The following is a 20,514-nucleotide window of genomic DNA, read 5'->3' on the forward strand; positions in this document are numbered from 1 at the left end:
ACCCTTCCATTGCTACTCTCTGCCTTCTATGACCTAGCCAGTTCTGTATCCATCTTGCCAGCTCACCCCTGATCCCGTGTGACTTCACCTTTTGTACCAGTCTACCATGAGGGACCTTGTCAAAGGCCTCACTGAAATCCATATAGACAACATCCACTGCCCTACCTGCATCCATCATCTTTGTGACCTCTTCGAAAAACTCTATCAAGTTGGACTTTAACCTGGTGTTATAAGACTTCGTATTGTGCTCACCCCAGTCCAACGGCAGCATCTTCACATCAGAGGCGAAATTCTCCCCCAATGGCGCGATGTCCGCCGACTGGCGCCCAAATCGGCACCAATCAGACGGGCATCGCGCCGCCCCAAAGGTGCGGAATGCTCCGCATCTTTGGCGGCCTAGCCCCTCAATGTCGGGGCTAGGCCGGCGCTGGAGGGATTTCCGCCCCGCCAGCTGGCGGAAATGGCGTTTGTTGCCCCGCCAGCTGGCGCGGAAATGCAGCGCATGCCCGGGAGCGTCAGCGGCCACTGAAAGTTTCTCGCGCATGCGCAGTGGGGAGAGTCCCTTCCGCCTCCGCCATGGTGGAGGCCGTGGCGGAGGCGGAAGGGAAATAGTGCCCCCACGGCACAGGCCCGCCCGCGGATCGGTGGGCCCCGATCGTGGGCCAGGCCACCATGGGGGCACCCCCCGGGGTCAGATCGCCCCGCGCCCCCCCCCCTCAGGATCCCGGAGCCCGCCCACGGTGCCTGGTCCCGCCGGTAAATACCAGGTTTAATTTACGCCGGCGGGACAGGCAATTTCTGGGAGGGACTTCGGCCCATCCGGGCCGGAGAATTGAGCAGGGGGTCCCGCCAACCGGCGCGGCCCCATTCCCGCCCCCACCCAATCTCCGGTACCGGAGACTTCGGCGGGGGCGGGATTCACGGCGGCCAACGGCCATTCTCCGACCCGGCGGGGGGTCGGAGAATGACGCCCCATGTCTATCAAGTCAGTGAGACACGATCTCCCCTTCACAAAACCATACTGCTTCTCGCTAATACGTCCATTTGCTTCCAAATGGGAGTAGATCCTGTCTCGAAGAATTCCCTCCAGTAATTTCCCTACCACTGGCGTAAGTCTCACCGGCCTGTAGTTCCCTGGATTATCCTTGCTACCCTTAAACAAAGGAACAACATTGGCTTCGCTGCTAATTTCATAGATTGTGACTTGTATAGGCGCCTTTCAGAAAGTTGCTTTCTGTTAACCGCCTTTTTTGAACAGCTTCACCTTCTTAACCCACACTGTCTCAAATGGTGTTGTTCAAGACGTCTCAATTCACAGTATTCAGTAGCTGCAAACTGTGATTAATTCACCTTGTTGATTACGATTCTACGACCTGAACCTCTTGGCAATGGCCAAAGTTTTTAAAGTGAAAACAGGCCCTGCAATATTCATCATAGGTTTCAAACCCTTGGAAGCTGAAGATCCTCTCCCTTATCCCCCATCATTGTACTCAGGACTACACTATCTGCCGCAATTGTATTCACTTGGAGAGTTACACCGCTCTGTGTTCTCATCTCATGGTCCCACAGCGCCAAATATTCCTGCCATTTTTACCATGGATAGGACTTGCATAAACATTGTGTGTCTCAATTTTTCACACTACCTCACTTTTTTTAACAAGGTAGCTCTGAGCTCACGCCTGTTTCCTTCTGAGTTTTGGAACACCGCCAACTCTAAACTATTGTTACAAGGTACTTGGTGCTCCCTGTACTGTTCCAGAGATTTCCAGGCAGAGCATGTGGTGAGCTTTTTGATGCAGTTGCTACCAATATTTAGCATCCCTCCATTGCCAACGTTGGTGTATCCTTTTCGGATGTTTGCACATGGAATGACGATTGTTAATTTTTTTTCTCTTCAGGAGTCTGCCAACATGATTCTGAACTCCTCATCGCTATTTTTCTTAGGCTTGCAGACACAAAGGTACAAATAAACAAGAGCTTTATTGGAAAGGTGTTTACACAACAGGCTGTAAAGATAGACTGCCTGTTTGCCTGCACAAGTAGCCAATGCATCACGTGATCAGGCTCTTAAGTGACCTTGTTCGAACTAGGAGGAACATGAATACACAACAGGGATAGTGGGGGGAGGTACTGAGTGGATGATTAGCCATGATATTTAAATGGTTGAACAGGCTGAATGGCCTACTGAACATAACTTAGTAGAAGATCGCCCATATCTACAACATTCCGACAATGCAGATCTACAACATTCCTACAGTGCAGAAGGAGACCATTTAGCCCATCCAAGTCTGCACCAACTCTCTGAAAGAGCACCCTACCAAAGCCCACTCTCCCGCCCTATCCAAATAACCCTTTAACCTAATATTCACATCTTTGGACTATGGGAGGAAACCGGAGCACCCAGAGGAAACCCACTCAGAATGTGCAAATTCCACATACAGTCACCCAAGGCCAGAATTTAACCTGGGTCCCTGGCGCTGTGAGGCAGCAGTGCTAACCACTTGCGCTGTCCTAAATCCTACAATTTTAAAATTGACTCCATTGAGAGTTGTCTAGAGGAAGTGGAACTGTGTCTCTCATTGGCCCTCAAAGAGTTAAACTTCAACTGAAATCAATCGTTTAATGTAAAATGGGCTTGTAACCCTAAGGAAGTTATTTGGACTATCTTTGGCAGAAAAATAAGAGGCAGCAGAGGAATGTGACATTAAGAGGAAATAAAACCGAAGGGAGAGTTGGTAAACAACAACTGCCACCTTTTTAAAAAGTGGTTTATTTTCAGAATTAAAAAGGGAGCAGTCTGTAAATCAGTATTTTGTTTTAAATTTAGAGTACACAATTATTATTATTTTTCAATTAAGGGGCAATTTAGCATGGCCAATCCACCTAACCTGCACATCTTTGGGTTGTGGGGGTGAAACCGACGCAGACACTGGGGAGAACGTGCAAACTCCACAGGAATAGTGACCCAGGGCCGGAATTCAAACCCAGGTCCTCAACGCTGTAGTCTGTCATGATGTGGAGATGCCGGCGTTGGACTGGGGCGAGCACAGTAAGAAGTCTTACAACACCAGGTTAAAGTCCAACAGGTTTGTTTCGATATCACTAGCTTTCAGAGCGCTACTCCTTCCTCATTCACCTGAGGAAGGAGCAGCGCTCCGAAAGCTAGTGATATCGAAACAAACCTGTTGGACTTTAACCTGGTGTTGTAAGACTTCTTACTGTAGTCTGTCATGTGAGAGTACCTTTAAGAAATGGATGTTTAAGCAATGTATCTTTAAGAAATGGAGCTGACCATATTACTGAAGTGATGTTAGAGGGTGGGGGGAGCTGAGCTCACTTCTGCTTTTGGTTTCAGTTTGAGAAGGCAGCTGGGAGTGTCTGTGTTTTGCTGAGAGCTGCAGGAAGAAACACAGCTGGTCTGTTGATTTCTGAAATCCAAAGACTATAAATATATTGAATGTAACCTGATGTGTTCTTATTTTTGAAGGTTTGAAGTCTTTTGGATGTTTAAAGGAACAGTTTGAAGGATTATTTAGTGTTGTAATCTTTTGGGGTTATCTTTGAAGTAATGGGTGTTTAAGATATTCAATGTTTGTTTTTAAATGGTTAACTTGAGTTCATAGAATAAACAGTGTTTTGTTTAAAAAAAACATTTGTCCATTTCTGCTGTATCACACCTGGAGAGTACGCCATGTGCTTTCCACACCACAATCTATTAAAAGTTGTGGGTCAGTTGAACTCCATGAAACACTTTGGGGTTCTGTAAACCCGGACCCGTAACAAGTCCCAGGGCTAACCACTGGCCACCGTGCTGCCCTTGTAAATCAGTGTTGTGAGTAACATTTGAGGCCATAATCTGGAATTATTTAAGCTAGATTGACTGGAGGGCAGGTAAAAATTTGACTGCAGACTGAAGGTGGGTAATAGGATGTGGACTCCATTATTGGACACAGGAGATCATGATTACAGAGGGGAACATCTCCAGTATGATGCATCTATGTGAACACTGAAAGCATTAGAAATTAAAAGCTGGAACAAGATAACTGTAATCAAAACCATGGTTAAGTCTGGGAATGAATATAACATGAATTGTATGGCATGCTCAAAGCTTTGGCCATGGGGGGCAAAATTCTCCAGTATCGGCGCGATGTCCGCCGACCGGCGCCAAAAACAGCGCAAATCAGTCGGGCATCGCGCTGCCCCAAAGGTGCGGAATCCTCCGCATCTTGGGGGGCTGAGCCCTAACCTTGAGGGGCTAGGCCCGCGCCGGACTGATTTCCGCCCCGCCAGCTGGTGGAAGGGCCCCGCCAGCTGGCGCGTAAATGACCTTGCCGGGCGGCGCATGCGCGGGAGCGTCAGTGGCCGCTCACGGCATCCCCGCGCATGCGCTGTGGAGGGAGTCTCTTCCGCCTCCACCATGGTGGAGACCGTGGCGAAGGTGGAAGGAAGAGAGTGCCCCCACGGCACAGGCCCGCCCGCGGATCGGTGGGCCCCAATCGCGCCCCCCCCAGGACCCCGGAGCCCGCCCGCGCCGCCTTGTCCCGCCGGTAAGGTAGGCGGTTCAATCCATGCCGGTGGGACAGGCATTCTAGCAGCGGGACTTCGGCCCATCCGGGCCGGAGAATCGCGGGGGGGTGGGCCGCCAACTGGCGCGGCACGATTCCCGCCCCCGCCGAATCTCCGGTGCCGGAGAATTCGGCAACCGGCGGGATTCACGCCAGCCCCCGGCGATTCTCCGACCCGGCGGGGGGTAGGAGAATCTCGCCCGGGGTATATGTCATTGATGCCTGCAAAGTAAATAAAGTTGATTCTATGAAATGTAGATCACTCCTAATGCAACAAAAAGCACCCAGCTCCCTAAAATCAAGAGTATGTAAGAAGCTACCAGGGCAGACTAAGAACAATTTGCTCTTCAGAATTCTCCCATTAACAGAATTTTCTTGTTTCATACATCCTTATCTCCATTCAATTTAATATAAATTGTGAAAGCCCCATTGGGATTGGAGTTCGAGTTGGTAAATATAATACATTATTGTTCAAGGTCTAATAAACAAGGAGAATAATGATGGACTGGACTGAGAGGGATTGTGAGTTTGTGACACCCCAGGGAGAAAGTAACCACAGCATTATTAAATTCAATGTGACCTGGTAATCAAATTTCACAGAAGGGTTCAGCACTATAATTTCACAAATGAGCAAATTATTAAAGCAACTTGACTAGGGGAGGTTATCCAACAACCCATCAATGGTGTTTCAGTGGAAGACCTTTTTAAATAAATAATATTGGGCACAAGAATCAAATTTATGACCCTAAATTAAAATGAAATAAAACAATCTCTTAAAAAACCCTGGATGCAGAAAAGGCCAGGAACACTTGTTGGACTGGAGGAAATTACAGGAATAAGACGAGCAAGGCATTGAGGAACTGGGAGCCAATGTAACTGAAGGATGGGGTTCATGAATGAATAAGATGGTATTGACTATAGACATCAGAATATTAGATGAACTAAAGTGAGGGTGAAGAATGGTCAGCCAGAAAAGCATTGCAAAATAAATTGAACCTGACTGTGTGGAGTTTGCACATTCTCCCAGCAGTTTCTGCGTGGGTTTCCTCTGGATGCTCTGGGTCCTCCTACAATCTAAAGATGTGCAGGTTAGGCTAAAGAGTTATTGGGTTAAAGATTTGCATTAAATTGTATCTGAGATGGAAAGTATATGGAGTTTTACGTTCAGCTCAAGTTAAAGAAGCATGCTGTAATTGCAAATCATAGAATTGTTAGCGCAGGAGACCATTTGGCCCATTGTGTCTGCGCCAGCACTGTAAATGATTGTTCATGTTCAGCCTGAAATGGTAATTGGGGAGAAGAATAGGACTGATAGTGAGGGGAATGGTGATTGTGGCAGAGGGTAAAGGCGGTGCCTTCTGTCGTTTCAATGCTCAGCTGAAGAAAGTTGTGGCTCATTTTAAATTAAATATTTGAAGAAGCAATTTGATAACCAAGGCAGTAGCAGTGGAGGCATCAAGAGAGATTGTGGAAAGGGGGTTATCAACTTGCATGTGGAAATTAACCTCATGTCTTGCCATGATGTGACTCATGGGCAGTATGTAGTTGAGGAAATGGAGGGGATCAAGGACAGATGTTTGAGGGGATAAAGGACAGATGTTTGAGGCCCTCCAGAGGTAATGGTGCGTCAGTCAGAATTGCTGGCAATGCTGCCTATGACTAGATATGCAAGAGTGGAAGAAAATGAGGGAAATGTAGGAAAGGCATTTGAGAAATACTTAATACAATCTGCATAAATTGGGTGTTAAAGGTTGGCTGGTATAGCAGAAATGCTCTTTTAAGAAAAAATCTTCTAAAAGGAGTGAATAGTCAGACAGAATGCAAATAAAGGAATGGGTCAATGCTAATTAAATCAAGAAGGCTTGTATAAACAAAACATTCCTTATCAAGGATAGAAGGTAAGACATCAAGGGCACAGGCACTCCGATTGGTCAATGGAAATTAAAGATCTACGCAATGGTGTTTTTGTCACGAATCCCAAATTTAATCCTAGTTATTGTGGGTTAACCTCTCTACCTCAACCCGGGACCGTGCCAGACGCAACCCCGGAAACGTAACCAGTGCCCTGGTCCCGCCAGCGCCCTGGACCCCGCCAGACGCAACCACTTACCTTCCCCAAAGTCAGACTTCTCCTATTGGATCCCAGGGTCATCTAGCCGTCGACCGAGGAAGCGAGGGAAACGTGGCGGTCTGCAGGTTAGACTGAAGCAACGCGGTTTCAAAAACCCTCTCCCCAGCGTACACTTGGCAAACGTCCAAGTGATCGAAAACAAGCTGGATGAACTTAATGCCAGTCTTACCTCTCAGAGGGAAGTAAGAGGCTGCTGTGTGCTCTGTTTCACAGAGACATGGCTCACCCCCGCCTCACCGGACTGAGCCATACAACCTGAAGGCTTCTCAATTTACCGGGCGGACCGCACCGTATCATCAGGCAAGGTAGAGGGGTTTGCCATCTCGTCAACTCCTCCTGGTGCTTGGATGTGGTGACCCTGGCAGCTTACTGCTCCCCGGACCTGGAATACCTGACCGTTAAGTGCCGCCCATACTATCTTCCACGTGAGTTCACTTCAGCCATTATCACAGCTGTCTACATCCCACCCCAGGCAGAAGTGAGGATGACTATACACAGTTATAAACAACTACGAAACAGAACATCCGGAGGCCTTGTTCATCGTGGCCGGAGACTTCAACAAGGCCAACCTCAAGTGTACTGCCAAAATTCCACCAGCACATCTTCTGCCCCACCAGGGGCGACAACACTCTTGACCACTGCTACTCAAAAATCAAGGGCGCCTACCGTTCCATCCCCCGACCGCACTTTGGGAAATCAGACCATAAGACGGTGCTCCTTCCCCCGGCATACAAGCAGAAACTCAAGCGGGAGAATCCAGCTAAGAAGGTTGTGCAGTGCTGGTCCGAGGAAACAGAAGAGCTCTTATGTGACTGCTTAGAGACAGTGGACTGGTCCATATTTAAGAACTCAGTGACCAACTCAAATGAGTATGCCACCACCGTCACAGACTTCATCAGCAAATGTGTGGATGATTGCGTGCCAAAGAAAACAGTATGCCAACCGGAAACCATGGCTCAATCACGAGATTGACTCCCTACTGAAGGACAGATCTGAGACGTTCAAGTCAGACGACCTTGACCTATACAAGAAATCAAGGTACAACCTCTGCAAAGCCATCCGAGATACCAAGCTAGAGTCACAGACAGACTATCGGTGATTGTGGCAAGGACTAAACAAAACGGGCTACAAAGCGAAGCCGAGCAGTATCTCGGCAGCAGCGCACCCCTCCCCGATGAACTCCATGCATTCTATGCTCGGTTTGAGCAGGTAACCAACAATCCGTTGTCAAGTGCCCCAGCAGCCCATAACTCACCCATACCCACCATCACAGCTTCCGAAGTCAGATTGGCCTTCCTGAAAGTGAACCTTCGGAAGGCGACGGGCCCGGATGGGATCCCTGGTCGTGCACTCCGAGCCTGCGTGGACCAGCTGGCAGAGGTATTCGCGGACATCTTTAACCTGTCCCTAGTCCACTCCGAGGTCCCCACCTGCTTCAAGAAGACCACCATTATACCGGTACCAAAGAAGAACCAGGCAACGTGCCTCAATGACCACCATCCGGTGGCCCTGTCTTCAGTCGTAATGAAGTGCTTCGAGAGTTGATCATGAAACTCATCACCTCCATACTCCCTGAACACCTTGATCCACTGCAATTCGCATACAGTCGCAACCGGTCCACAGCAGACGCCCTTTCCCTGGCCCTACACTCATCCCAGGAGCATCTCGACAACAAGGACTCCTACATCAGACTCCTATTTATTGACTACAGCTCTGCCTTCAACACCATAATCCTTGCCAAGCTCATATCAAAGCTCCAGAACCTAGGACTTGGCTTCCCACTCTGCAACGGGATCCTCAATTTTCTGACCAACAGACCACAATCAGTAAGAATGAACAACAACACCACCTCCTCAATACCGGGGCCCCGAAAGGCTGCATACTTAGTCCCCGACTCTACTCCCTGTACACACATGACTGCGTGACAAAATTTGGTCCCAACTCCACCTACAAGTTTGCTGACAATACGACCATAGTGGGCCGGATTTTGAATGATGACGAGTCGGAATACAGGAGGGAGATAGAGAACCTAATGAAGTGGTACAGCGACAACAATCTCTCCCTCAATGCCAGCAAAACTAAAGAGCTGGTCATGGACTTCAGGAAGCAAAGTACTGTACACATCCCTGTCAGCATCAACGGGGCCGAGGTGGAGATAGTTAGCAGTTTCAAATTCCTCGGGGTGCATATCTCCAAAAATCTGCCCTGGTCCACCCACGTTGACAGTACCACCAAGAAAGCACAACAGCGCCTATACTTCCTCAGGAAACTAAGGAAATTCGGCATGTCCACATTAACCCTTACCAACCATAGAAAGCATCCTATCTGGCTGCATCACAGTCTGGTATGGCAACTGCCTGGCCCAGGACCGCAAGAAACTTCAGAGAGTCGTGAACACCGCCCAGTCCATCACACGAACCTGCCTCCCATCCATTGACTCCATCTACACCTCCCGCTGCCTGGGGAAAGCGGGCAACGTAATCAAAGACCCCTCCCACCCGGCCTACTTACTCTTCCAACTTCTGCCATCGGGCAGGAGATACAGAAGTCTGAGAACACACACGAACAGACTCAAAACAGCTTCTTCCCCGCTGTTACCAGACTCCTAAATGACCATAGAGTTCATAGAATTTACAGTGCCGAAGGAGGCCATTTAGTCCATCGAGTCTGCACCGGCTCTTGGAAAGAGCACCCTACCCAAGCCCACACCTCCACCCTATCCCCATAACCCAATAACCCCACTCAACACTAAGGGCAATTTTGGACACTAAGGGCAATTTAGCATGGCCAATCCACCTAACCCGCACATCTTTGGACTGTGGGAGGAAACCGGAGCACCCAGAGGAAACCCACGCACACACGGGGAGGATGTGCAGACTCCGCACAAACAGTGACCCAAGCCGGGAATCGAACCTGGGACCCTGGAGCTGTGAAGCAATTGTGCTATCCACAATGCTACCGTGCTGACCATCTTATGAACTGACCTCATTAACACTACACCCCTGTCTGCTTCATCCGATGCTGGTGCTTTTGTGGTTACATTGTGTACCTTGTGTTGCCCTATTATGTATTTTCTTTTATTCCTTTTTCTTCCATGTACTTAATGATCTGTTGAGCTGCTCGCAGAAAAATACTTTTCACTACCTCGGTACATGTGACAATAATCCAATCCAATCCGTATAGAAGAAATTTGTCGTCTTTTTGTAAGAGGGTGTCTTTGTAAAGTACATTTTAAGTAGTGAAAGAACAAGATGTGTTGCAGGAAACCACACAGCCCTGGGAGCTTGCTCCACCATTCAACATGCTCATGTCTGATCTTGGGTTTCAAGTCCCCTCCCCACTTCCAAAATACCTTGACTCTAAAGGCTGAAATGTTGTCTATACCAATGATGGAGCATCCACGACTCCATGGGATAGAGAATTCTTGAAAGTCATAGCTGTTTGAATGAAGTGATTTCTCCTCATCACTGTCCCAAATGATGGACCCTTTATCCTGAAACTATGTTTTAGATTTCCCAAGCAGAAGAAACAACCTTTCAGATAGCTTAATTCTCAATTAGTTTCGAGTGCATCTATCGGAGCAGGAAGCAGGTTTAAAAGACTGAATAGGAATAATAATTAACAGTGTAATGAAGTTACTGTGAAAAGCCCCTAGTCGCCACATTCCGACACATTCGGGTACACAGAGGGAGAATTCAGAATATCCAAATTACCTAACAGCACGTCTTTTGAGACTTTTGGGAAGAAACCAGAGCACCCCCCCCCCCCGGAGGAAACGCACGCAGACACGGGGAAAACGTGCAGACTCAGTACGGACAGTGACCCAAGCCCGGAATTGAACCTGGGACCCTGGCAATACAGATGGCCCAAAGTTTATTAGCAAAGTCCAAGAAGAAGGCAAGACAGCCAGTTCACCACACCCACGTGAAATTATGCCATTTAAATTCAGGAAACATTGCTCAATAAGCTGATATTCCATGCTACCAGCTTATCAATTGCCTAACTAGTAACCCAAATTCTCTCATTCCCTCTCTCTCTATTTTCAGGTACCTTGGCCTACCATGTTGGTGACCATGGACGTCCATGTTAATCTTGCAAACCCAAATTGATCTCCTAATTTAGATATCAATCTCAACATTTCAACGCTAACCAGCAAACAGTTAATGCCAAACTACTGGACATAATTGAACCTTCTTTGTGACCTTGTTTTTTTAAATCAGTTAACTATCTGCTAATTATTCAAACTATAGCTAGACTACAATGCTCTCTCCCTAGTTGAGGTGGGGGAAGTCACTTCATTGGTCAGGTGTGCTCAGTGGGAACCCCACTGCCTACCAGCCTCTGCCCGATTATGTTTGGGGTGGAAAGGCCCACACTCCTTGACCCTGGCACAGGCCCACTGCTTAAGTGTACGACTGATGTTTAATACAGTGGCTCTTTCCCGAAGGAAGTGACACTCCGCTCCCATCAGCGCTTCTGCTGGCTGGGTACATTCTTCCCTGTGATTCTAAGCTTGTTCAACAATTGTTAATTCATTACCCTTGACAAAGAAGTTCTTTTGGAAAGCAAGGGGTTAACCAATTTACTGTAGCTTCTGCAGATCCCCTTGGGAGCAGGGTATTCTATAGAAGCAAAACTGGTTGATAAATTTCGGCATCATTAGCTCCCTAGGTATAGACTAGGTGGTTAATCCCAGATGATTCCTCAACAAGGAATTAAGGTAAAGGGGCCTTTGTGAATGTCGCTGTCAAAGGTATCAACCTCCATATTATAATATTGACTTTCCTGAGGTACAATCACAAAGCAGGAAAGTAGAACAGCGATGTATCTCAGCTTGTCGCAAATATTGTGCTTAAAGAATAATCCAACATGCAGGAAGGATGACAGAGAGATATTAGTTATAATTAAACTGGCTGGTTTTATTTCAATTTCAATAATATGCTATGATATATTACAAATAAAGATTCCCAACAATTCTGTGCACTTTTTGGCATTAAACCCAGATTCTTTCCAAGTGCCTCTTGGTAACCCTGCAGTGCACTAATCTGTAGAAAGGGTGACCCAGGCTGATTGAACAGCATGGTGGTTACTGGTACTGTGGCTTGGTAAGCAGCAAAGCCAAACTCTAGCAATTCCCCTCTGCACACTTCAGTTGCCAAGCCTTTGAATGTTGCCTTTGTGGCTGTACTCTTTGTTCAGCGAAAATGGAATGACCTCTCCAGGATACAAGCCTGGGCAAAACTTTTGGAGACCCTGGGCTGCGCAAAAGTCAGGGTTATCCACTTGACCTCCCAGGTTAGGTCTAAAGAAATGTAGAGCACTGTGTTTGGCACTGGCTTGGTTGCAGGAGTTTCTGGAAAGATTACCAGAGTTAGGCATTTGGGCTCTACTCATTTTTGTTATGGTTTACTCCCTTAAGCTTCAGCTCTCCCAAGATATCGGAAATAGCTGGGAGTTTGGTACATGTCCATATGCCGGTGCAGCACGCTGCATGTCTGGGGCCAAATTCTCCAGTTTCCCTGAAGTTTTAACCTGTGGCCAGGAGAGAGCATGATGAAGAGGCTGTATTCTGACAGTGAGGGAGAGAGACCTATGCATTTGGCTCACCTTTTCACATTTTGTGGGGGAGGTGGTGGCGTAGTGGTATGGTCGCGGTACTGATAACCGAGAAACCCTGGGTTCAAATCCCACCACAAATGGTGAAATCTGGAATTAAACACCTGATGATGGCCAATTGTTGTAAAAACTCACCTGGTTCACCAATGTCTCTTAGGGAAGGAAATCTGCCATCCTTCTGAAATTGCCTAGCAAACCACTCAATTGAAGGGCAATTTGGGATGGGCAAGAAGTGATGGCACGTCCGTGAATATGTTTTTAAAAAGAATTGCTGCTAACCAGAAATGAGCAGAACACTAGCACACAAAAAGTGAGAAACACATTAACTCTCTTCACCCACACAAAGGACACATTACTTTGATTTGTTGGACACATGGATCTAAGATCGGGGGATACATGGGTGGCATGGTGGCACAGTGGTTAGCACTGCTGCCTCACAGCTCCTGGTCACTGTCCATGTGGAGTTTGCACATTCTCCCCTTGTCTGCTTGGGTCTCAACCCCCACAACCCAAAGATGTGCAGGTTAGGTGAGTCTAAATTGGCCCTTAATTGGACAAAATGAATTGGGTACTCTAAATTTTTTTTTAAAAGAGAATGGAAAGCAAAATAACTCACTAATTTGTAAAAGAGGACCATTTCTTTGCTCTTTAATTTCTGATCATTCCTTCGCTGTATTCCTGGAGGTTTTATTTAATGTGATGCAGCTTTCAGCAATGTAGAAAATTCACGGCACAGTAAGAAACTATTTGGCCCATTGTGGCTCTGTCGGCTGAAAAAACTAAGTAGTCTAATCATATGCTCAAATCACAGGCTCTAGCTCTTTGCCTGTAGTCTTGTAGGTAACAATAATTCAGGTGCACATTGTGGTATTATAGGTATTACGGTACCTGACAGGCTAAAGCACCATTGGTGGAAACTGTATGCTTTCTATTGGTAGAATGTATGATAGCTCCGCTCTGATAGGTGGGTATAAGAACCCGTGCCGCCCCAGCAGCCTTCATTCTGTACCTGAGCTGCTGGGGGAAATATCTAGCTTATTAAAGCCTTCAGTTGGACTACAACCTTGCTTTAGTGGTCATTGATCGTGCATCACACATCCAAAAGGTTTCTGTCTTTACCACTCTTTCAGGAAATGAGTTCCATGCTCTCACAGTCCTTTGAGTTAAAAGATTTCTCCTCAACTCCCCTCTACTATTCCCCCACTTTAGATTTTTGCTCCCTGTTTGTTGACCTCTCTGCAAAGGGAAATAGGTGGTCCATTCTATCTAGGCCCCTCAGTTTTATAAACCTTAATTTAATCTCCCCTCGGCTTCCTCTGTTCAAAAGAAGAAAACCCCAGGATATCTAATCTTTTTTGGTAGCTAAGATGTGAGAAATATGAGAATGACTAGAGCGAGGGTAGGTCCGATCAAGGATAGTAGCGGGAGATTGTGTATTGAGTCTGAAGAGATAGGAGAGGTCTTGAATGAGTACTTTTCTTCTGTATTTACAAATGAGAGGGGCGATATTGTTGGAGAGGACAGTGTGAAACAGATTGGTAAGCTCGAGGAAATACTTGTTAGGAAGGAAGATGTGTTGGGCATTTTGAAAAACTTGAGGATAGACAAGTCCCCCGGGCCTGACGGGATATATCCAAGGATTCTATGGGAAGCAAGAGATGAAATTGCAGAGCCGTTGGCAATTATCTTTTCGTCCTCACTGTCAACCGGGGTGGTACCAGGGGATTGGAGAGTGGCGAATGTCGTGCCCCTGTTCAAAAAAGGAACTAGGGATAACCCTGGGAATTACAGGCCAGTTAGTCTTACTTCGGTGGTAGGCAAAGTAATGGAAAGGGTACTGAAGGATAGGATTTCTGAGCATCTGGAAAGACACTGCTTGATTCGGGATAGTCAGCACGGATTTGTGAGGGGTAGGTCTTGCCTTACAAATCTTATTGAATTCTTTGAGGAGGTGACCAAGCATGTGGATGAAGGTAAAGCAGTGGATGTAGTGTACATGGATTTTAGTAAGGCATTTGATAAAGTTCCCCATGGTAGGCTTCTGCACAAAGTAAGGAGGCATGGGATAGTGGGAAATTTGGCCAGTTGGATAACGAACTGGCTAACCGATAGAAGTCAGAGAGTGGTGGTGGATGGCAAATATTCAGCCTGGATCCCCGTTACCAGTGGTGTACCGCAGGGATCAGTTCTGGGTCCTCTGCTGTTTGTGATTTTCATTAATGACTTGGATGAGGGAGTTGAAGGGTGGGTCAGTAAATTTGCAGACGATACGAAGATTGGTGGAGTTGTGGATAGTAAGGAGGGCTGTTGTCGGCTGCAAAGAGACATAGATAGGATGCAGAGCTGGGCTGAGAAGTGGCAGATGGAGTTTAACCCTGAAAAGTGTGAGGTTGTCCATTTTGGAAGGACAAATATGAATGCGGAATACAGGGTTAACGGTAGAGTTCTTGGCATTGTGGAGGAGCAGAGAGACCTTGGGGTCTATGTTCATACATCTTTGAAAGTTGCCACTCAAGTGGATAGAGCTGTGAAGAAGGCCTATGGTGTGCTCGCGTTCATTAACAGAGGGATTGAATTTAAGAGCCGTGAGGTGATGATGCAGCTGTACAAAACTTTGGTAAGGCCACATTTGGAGTACTGTGTACAGTTCTGGTCGCCTCATTTTAGGAAGGATGTGGAAGCTCTGGAAAAGGTGCAAAGAAGATTTACCAGGATGTTGCCTGGAATGGAGAGTAGGTCTTACGAGGAAAGGTTGAGGGTGCTAGGCCTTTTCTCATTAGAGCGGAGAAGGATGAGGGGCGACTTGATAGAGGTTTATAAGATGATCAGGGGAATAGATAGAGTAGACAGTCAGAGACTTTTTCCCCGGGTGGAACAAACCATTACAAGGGGACATAAATTTAAGGTGAAAGGTGGAAGATATAGGAGGGATATCAGAGGTAGGTTCTTTACCCAGAGAGTAGTGGGGGCATGGAATGCGCTGCCTGTGGAAGTAGTTGAGTCGGAAACATTAGGGACCTTCAAGCAGCTGTTGGATAGGTACATGGATTACGGGAAAATGATATAGTGTAGATCTATTTGTTCTTAAGGGCAGCACGGTAGCATTGTGGATAGCACAATTGCTTCACAGATCCATGGTCCCAGGTTCGATTCCGGCTTGGGTCATTGTCTGTGCGGAGTCTGCACGTCCTCCCCGTGTCTGCGTGGGTTTCCTCCGGGTGCTGCGGTTTCCTCCCACAGTCCAAAGATGTGCGGGTTAGGTGAATTGGCCAATGATAAATTGCCCTTAATGTCCAAATTGCCCTTGGTGTTGGGTGGAGGTGTTGAGTTTGGGTAGGGTGCTCTTTCCAAGAGCTGGTGCAGACTCAAAGGGCCGAATGGCCTCCTTCTGCACTGTAAATTCAATGATAATCTATGATTAATCTAGGACAAAGGTTCGGCACAACATCGTGGGCCGAAGGGCCTGTTCTGTGCTGTATTTTCTATGTTCTATGTTAAGATGCTCAGTTCTTTGCAACATTTTCATTAACCTCCTCTGCGTTTTCTCTAGTGTAAACACAGCCTCATTGTAATGCAATGACTAAACTAAATGCAGTATTTTAGCTGTGGACTGATGAGTGTTTTAGTCTCTTTGCACTGTATTTTTTTCTTTTTTCACCAGAGACATATGTTTTTTTGCTTCTCGTATCCATCACCACTGTGGTCTGCTTTTGAATTTTGATTCCAGGATCACCGGCAGTCTTAGGATTCATCACAGGAATCATTGCTTTTGTGTGAACGTGGACAGACTGCTGCTCGCCATAAGGGCATCATGAACAAGCACAATTCTGTCCTCTGTTCAAAGTAATAATCAAAAGTGAAATCTCGAGTTAATTTTTGTTTTGTTACCATCTTTTGGTGGAGCGGTGGCGTGGTGGTGGTGGGCTGTTAGCTTATTTGGCTGAATGGCTAACATGTCGATCAGATTAACGCTAACGGGGTTTTCCCTTGATCTGGCTGAAGTAGACTTGGGACCTGCCTCTTTGCCTTACCCATAGCAAAATAATGACCCTTTGCCTTGGTTGGGCAAATGATTGCCAAGGACCTGTCTTTGGGCAGAGAACGCAATAAGAAGAATCAATTTTTTACTAAATGCCGAGGCCAGTTTTATTAACTGTAATTATAAGATTGGTCAAGCTGTCATGGATCTGAGATGGAACTGTGTAGCCATCGCTGTCCTAAATCATGTGGTGCAGTGGCGAACTCTCAAATATGTGTTTTATTCCTTAATAGGATTAACATGAACCAAGTTTTTTTTGCAAGCTTGGTACTAACTTTTGGAAATATAAAGAAAGAATCACCAGTGACTAACTTCCAAGAGTAGTACAATGGTTAGCACAGTTGCTTCACAGCTCTAGGGTCCCGGGTTCGATTCCTAGCTTGGTGGAGTTTGCACTTTCTCCCCATGTCTGCGTGGGTTTCCTCTGGGTGTTCCGGTTTCTTCCCACAATCCAAAGATGTGCAGGTTAGGTGGATTGGCCATGCTAAATTGCCCAGAAATGTTAGGTGGGGTTACTGGGATACGGTGGAGGTGTGGGCTTGGGTGGAGTGCTCTTTCCAAGGACTGGTGCAGACTCGATGGGCCGAATGGCCTCCTTCTGCACTGTAAATTCTATGATCTATGATCAGCTTGTAGAAGATCATGCTGTCCATCAATGAGGACCTTGGTCTTGATCTAGGGCATCGCAGGTTGAAAAGTTTATCATCTATTTGCTAGTTGCTAGTTATGTCTATGCCTAGTCCTCATCTTGGAAGGAATCGGTGAGCATGGTTGAGAACATGAGACTGAAGAAGGCCAGCGCCAATACGCATCCCTGTTTCACTCCATTGGTGACAGGAAAGGGGGCCAAAGACTCATTGTCATCTAGGATCCGGGCCTGCTTGCCATCTTGGAACTGTCAAACCATCTGAATGAATTTGTTTGGACACCCAAGCTTACACTTTTCCACAGCACTTCACAGCTAACTGTGTCCAAAGCAAAGTATGGGTGAATCCAAGTCTGGATCTCACCCCAAAAAACGGTGGGAAACATCGCACTAAATCCGACCAAAATAACACTCAGTCATTTTCTGGGAAAATTGCACTTGTCATTTAGGTACTCCCTGTGTAACTTGCATTTTTCTTCAAGAAGATGTTATGATCTCGGTGTCATTTTCACTAAACAAGTCCTGGTGTTTGCACGTGGTGGCACCAAGTAGCTCGTAAGCTCTAGTATGCACAGTGTCCAGTATGTAAACCCAGATTTCCTCGATGTTGTCTGAGTGGCATTTTGCCTCTTCTCTAGATCATCAGTGAGCTGCTATAGGATGTGGTTGATCTTCAGTCTTGAGATGTTCAGGCAATTGGGAACCTTCTTCACTTGAGGGCGTAGCTTTGGCTGAACTTTCAGATACAATTTGGAGATGACAAGTCTGTGGTCAGTGCAGCAGTCAGTGCTACATATAGTCTTAGTCACCCTTACACATCCTGTCTGTCATTCTTCCTGACAGTGAGGTAGTTGGTGAGATGCCAGTCACCAGAGTGAGGGTGCTTCCAGGATGCCTTATTTAGTTTGGGAGCTGGAAAACTGTGTTGGTGAGAAGAAGCTCTTGCTCAGCAGAGAATTGCAGGAGCAGAAGACCATTGCTGTTGCCTTTCCCAACTCCGTTTTGGGATAACACCTCTCCACGTTTAGAGATCTGTGCTGACTCGGGCATTAAAGTCACCAAATATGATCAGCTTGTCTGACTTTTATGTTGCTGTAGTCATGAAGTGGAGGTCTTCATAGAATTTCTCCTTGATGACTGGGGGCATATGTGCTGATAATGGTAGCTTGCTTCTTGCCTGCCAACACGATTTTGGATTTTGACCAACACGAGGCGGCTATTTAGACGCTTTGAGAGGCTGGCCAGCTTGTTCATCAGTTCATTTTTGACTGCGAACTCCACACCAGCCTTGCACCAGTCCTCTTTGACTCCACCACTCCAGACAAAGGTGTATCCTGCCCCTATTTCCTTGGGTGAACTTCCTCTGCAAGGTGCATTTTGCTGGTGCAGCAATTTCAACTTTGTATCAGGCTAGCTGCCTGTCCACTAGGGCAAGTTCTCCATTCTGGTCCATCAGTTTATGGCATTGTCCATGAGAGTGCGCACATTCCATGCAAAGATGAGATGCGTCATATTTACTTTCTTTCTCTTTTGATATTGCTGCCGCTAAAATGGGAAGCCCACCATCCTCGGTAAACTGGCCTGGTTTTGGTGAAGCAGGTAATGTTTGGGGCACCTTTTCTAGCCCCTTCCTCAGAGTACGAAGGTGAGCAGTGCTGTCCTGAAAAGGGCTGCTCAGTCACTCGAGTGGCTGTCGGGTTTCACCACTGCTTCAGTTCAGTGAAAGACGACCCTTTGGCCTGAGCCTCCTGTGTACAGTTTTGTGGCTACAGCTCCCAGTGAACTGCACCTGCTTCATTGTCGCTCACCCATCACCATGGGACCTAGATTTATAAAGATGACTTGCGTGTGAATTTGATTTATGTGAGGGAGAGTTGTGCACCGTCAGCCTCACTCACTACTCCCATGTCCACCTGTATCCAGTGGCAGGAAAGAGCCCAGACGGCTGGAGTTAGAACAGGGTGCAGCAGATGGCCAGGACATCTTCAGTGTCTTGTCCTGCTCTTTGTGCTCCACAACACATTGTTGATTCTGCCTTCCAGCCTGTTGAACCTATTAGTAGTTTCCTCTGCGCTCTCCACCAGGACCGACTTCACATGCTCAGGTAGACAAGCCCTAACCCACCTGGTGTAGCCCACCCATCGAGATGGTTTTCCGGGCTGTGGTGACCATCACACGCAAACAGCTACTTGGAGCCACAGATGAGAGCTGAGTGTCAGGTGGGGTCCAATGCAGGTGGTCTGCTCTGAGAGGAGCAAAACCTGATCCCCTGACAATAGTACCAACCGTGACATTCCTTTACATTACCCGCAAAGCTACAAGAGTAGCAACCTCAAGGAAATTCTAGGTCCCAGCCTTGCAGCCCGTTAAATTTTTCAAATTGGGCAAAACTGAGGAGAGACGTCTACTTTCTCCCACCATTGGAAAGTAAATTCATCAACCATTGGAGTTATAGAATGGATTTACCTGAACTCAAACTCACACCAGGGGTATAAATAATCCTCACCTTGGTAATGTGCTGATGCCCAGAATTAATTGCCGTGTTTGTATCAAACCTCACCAAAACAAATTGATATCAACATGAAACCAGCTGCATAACTACACCCAGGTTATTGAGGAAATAATCTTCTATTAATTCACGGGATGCAGATGTCACTGGCAAGGCCAGCATATATTGCCCATCCCTAATTGCCCTTGAGAAGATAGCAGTGAGCCACTGCAGAGCTGGTGGTGATTATGCTTTGCCGTGGTTGTTTGATACAAGTGTCTTACTGTGTCATTTCAGAGGGTATCTTAGAGTCAACCTAATTACTGTGGTATGGTGGCACATGTAGACCAGACCGGGTAAGGATGGCAAATTTCCTTCCCTAAAGGGCAGGAGTGAAACATGGCTTTTACACCAATCTAGAGATTTTTATTGTCACCGATACTGATACCAGTTTTTTATTCCAGAACTTTTTGAATTTAAAAAAAATTAATTGAATTGAAATTGCTCAGATGCTGTGGTTGGATTTGAATTCATGTATCTGGATTAGTGGTCTAGGCTTCCGGATTAATCCAGCAAGATAAATACAATGCTACTTTAGCCTGTGTAACTCTGATAATGGAAAGCACAGCAGAGCTAGCAGGAATATGGCTAGAATTTGGAAATAGCTTCTTTCTTCTGCACAGATCAGTTCTGTTGCAACCTACTTCATTTTTCAGGTATTTCAATGAATTTTGTTATTTTCAGTACTCCTTGTTTCAGTTAGACTAAACTCTGAAAGCTGATATTTTTGTGTCTTCATTATGCATTCTATGCACGCACCAGTTCCTGACATCTTCCAAGCATATTTGGAAGACATTTTTCTTTTGTTAATCTCAAAGAAAGAAACTATGGCCGGGATTTTCCGAGCCTCCGCGCCGAAGTCGGGCTCGGCGAGGGGGCGGAGAATGGGGTGTCAGACCGGTACTGGAGGGCCCTCCAGAGCGGTCCATGAACCTGAAGCGCTTCTTTAGCAGCCCAAAGCACGTCTCG

The sequence above is a fragment of the Scyliorhinus torazame genome, chromosome 1, assembly GCF_047496885.1.
Source record: "Scyliorhinus torazame isolate Kashiwa2021f chromosome 1, sScyTor2.1, whole genome shotgun sequence".
In the NCBI taxonomy this organism is placed as follows: domain Eukaryota; kingdom Metazoa; phylum Chordata; class Chondrichthyes; order Carcharhiniformes; family Scyliorhinidae; genus Scyliorhinus; species Scyliorhinus torazame.